General features: G+C 33.0%; 2 non-coding genes across 2 annotated transcripts; both read left to right on the top strand.

The window, feature by feature from the left end:
- The first annotated feature begins 2833 nt into the window (after positions 1–2833).
- Positions 2834–2914, top strand: TRNAL-AAG (transfer RNA leucine (anticodon AAG)). Its single transcript has one exon. It is a non-coding gene; the product is annotated as a tRNA-Leu (tRNA).
- Positions 2915–2935: 21 nt separating this feature from the next.
- TRNAY-GUA (transfer RNA tyrosine (anticodon GUA)) lies at positions 2936–3019 on the top strand. Its single transcript is given in 2 exon segments — positions 2936–2972; positions 2984–3019. It is a non-coding gene; the product is annotated as a tRNA-Tyr (tRNA).
- The last annotated feature ends 234 nt before the right edge of the window (positions 3020–3253 follow it).

The following is a 3253-nucleotide window of genomic DNA, read 5'->3' as shown; positions in this document are numbered from 1 at the left end:
TAGCTATTTAATAAGATTTTAATAGCCTAATTATTATTATAACTAAATAAAATTAATTATTGACACATTATCTACTTTGGCAACCATGCTTCTTATTTTGTGGTTTTATTGCCTCTTTTCTATCCAATCTAAAAGCAAGATGGAAAATAGATAGTGGATGAATATAAAAATGGTACAGCTATGTATTCCATTGTACTCTGTCGTTCTCTCTTACACTTACTACATGTTGTGGATAGTAAAGAATGGCAATTCGAGCTCCTCTTGTAATTAGAATCAGATTCTTTAATTTGATGCACTGGATTCTACAATATTTCATTGCTCGATTATGTCTACTAAAGATCAATTGTGATGGATCTTTAAAAGTTGTTGCTTTTGTGTCTAAAATTTTATTTTAATTTTTACTTTTTATTATCATAAAAAATGATGATTATATTGATCAGGCAATGGTAGATACAACCTAGTTAATAAATGGATTGAAGTACTCCAAAATTGAGGCTCTTGGCTCAAACATGAATCATTTTTGTATAAGTTTAGATCCTAATTAATTTTTTCTATGATATGTTATTAAGTTTCATTTAATTTATTTCTAATTCTCATACCTTAAATCATTATTTGATCTTTATTATCTTATTTATGTAAATGATTATTCAATTGTTCTTCTTTTTCTTTGAATAAAGTAAAAATATGTTTATTTGTACATGTATTAAAATTAGGCTCAAATAAATACATATTTTTTGATTTATATGTATATATATATATATATATATATATATATATATCTACTAAAATTTATCTTTTCTTTGAAAAAATATTAAAGATGTTCATGTATGATAATAAATAAATAATATTAATAATATAATCTACTTCTACCTAACTTTTCTATTAAACCAAGTGAATATATTTGTAAAAATAAATATCTTCAACAAGTGATAGGCAAATTTAATATAATATCATCATCAAAAAACTCATTTTATAATGTGACATTATTTATCTTTATAAAATTTACTATACTTGTAAAGAAGTGAGAATTTTTGTACTAAAATATAAATATAAATATATGTATATATATATATATATATATATATATATATATATATATATATATCAATTTTATAAGAAGATAATTTGTAATTTTTAAAGAACTTTGATAATTTTAAGAAAAATAAATAATCCATTTTTTTATCAAAATAGATCAATTTTTGATAAAAATATGTATCAATCTTATCAATTAAGAAATAATCAAAGAACATTTCATAATACTTAAAAAAACTAAATACATATTATTTTTAAAAATAAATATAAAATATGCCTAAATATGTCTTTGTATTTTTTCAAGGCTATATTTTTTCAAAAAAGTGGTTGTTTCATGATATCAATAAGTCTTATTTAAAAACACAAAACAACCAATTAAACCCCAAAAAAAAAAAAAAAAAAAAAAATCTTTTATAAATTTTGATGGTGCATAGAAATGTTTTGATTTTTTAAAAATTAAAATTTAATGTAAATAAAAAATCAATATTACTATTTTATTTTTATTAATTATTATCTATATTTACGACTAATATATTTATATTCAATCACCCACATGTATTGATTCTTATAAATCTACAAAAGCAAATATACAACCGATATCATTTTGCATGCTTTTCTACCACAATCATATATAATGCAATAATTACTACATGATTTAATTCCAATTAGACATATAATGTACATTTCTAATAAGACAATATTTGATACTACAAATAAGTTTCTTAAGTAAACAAAAACATTCTAATAAATGTTATGTTTTTCCAAAGACTTTGGATTCTCAAAACAATCATTTAACCTTAATGCTCTAAGCCACTACTAATTAGAAAAGATTATGATTATATACCAAGCCATCCTAATTAGTTGTCTATGCAAGTAATTTCCACCTTCTATAACTACAATTTTTTTTCATTTTTCTTTTATGGTTTTGTTTTCTACAGTATGACAACCTCCAAAAGACAATATCATGGACACTTTTATAACAAAAGTGTTTTTTTAATAAAAGATGCATTTATATTCATACATTCAATACACATGAATAAAATGTTGGCAAAAATGAATTATCCTTTTTGTGTCCAAACTTAGAATCACACATTTGATTTGGTAGATCCATTAGAAAAATTGAGATATTAAACTCGTCACCGTTGGTTGAGGTGTACATAAATTAAATTAGAGGTGAAAGTTCATGAGTTGTGTAAATTGGAATCGACGCACGCAGGCACGATGAGTGTGCGGTGGGATGTGGGCGATGTGAATCGTGTTTGGGCAGAAATGTGGAGGAGTCGCAGTGATAACATGGCAGGTGATCGGGAGCGGTTTTGATGCGAGTTTGAGCGGCCGCGAGCGTGGTGGAATTAGGTGCTCAGTGGACGACGTCTGTGCGATCCGTGGAACGAGGAGCATGGCGGGGCACGGTTCGAGCTCGACGCAGGAGCGAGTAGAGGGTGTTTGACGTTGTGATGTGGTTGGTGGAGCGAATGCGAGGCAGGGGAGCGGAAGAAGAAGGTGAGTTGTTGATGGAGGATGAAGAGCACCCATCTCCGGAGCAGAGACAGGCGTGTTGTGGAATGCGAGGATGGATGCGGGGATGCGAGGTAGTGGTGGTGCGTGCAGGCGTGTGGGGAATGTTGATGGAGTGGGTCCGTGTGCGTTGGTTGGCATGGGAGGAGAGCGGCGTGTTGTGAAATGGGAGGATGGGATGGCGGCAGGAGCAATGCAATGCAGGGAGGAGGATGAGGGGAGGCGCGGGGACGTCGAAGTTGATAAGGTGGCAAGGGGTGGCCTCCACGTCAGCAAGGAGCGTGTTCATATGGCCGAGTTGGTCTAAGGCGCCAGATTAAGGTTCTGGTCCGAAAGGGCGTGGGTTCGAATCCCACTGTGAACAGGGCGCGGTGGGGGTACAAGGCCGACCATAGCTCAGTTGGTAGAGCGGAGGACTGTAGAGTTGGCAGAAATCCTTAGGTCACTGGTTCGAATCCGGTTGGTCGGACCTCCCATCTCTGCGGTTCCCTCTTTTGCCCCTCCCCTCCGGGCTGGGCCTCGTCACGGTTGCCTCTTGGGGAAAACCTGAGCACCATCCTGCCCAAAATCACTTCCACGGTTTTTGGAGTGAATCGGCACAGGTTGTCACAATTCCAAGTTCTCAGTAACTCGGGCTTTGGAATGAACCAACAACGTGCCTTCTGCAGGGTACGTTTGCTGCCTTAGTGGAATAGATCTCGCT

Source organism: Physcomitrium patens, chromosome 5 (genome assembly GCF_059467195.1).
Source record: "Physcomitrium patens ecotype Gransden chromosome 5, ASM5946719v1, whole genome shotgun sequence".
Lineage (NCBI taxonomy): Eukaryota > Viridiplantae > Streptophyta > Bryopsida > Funariales > Funariaceae > Physcomitrium > Physcomitrium patens.
This window is presented reverse-complemented; position numbering and strand designations above follow the sequence as displayed.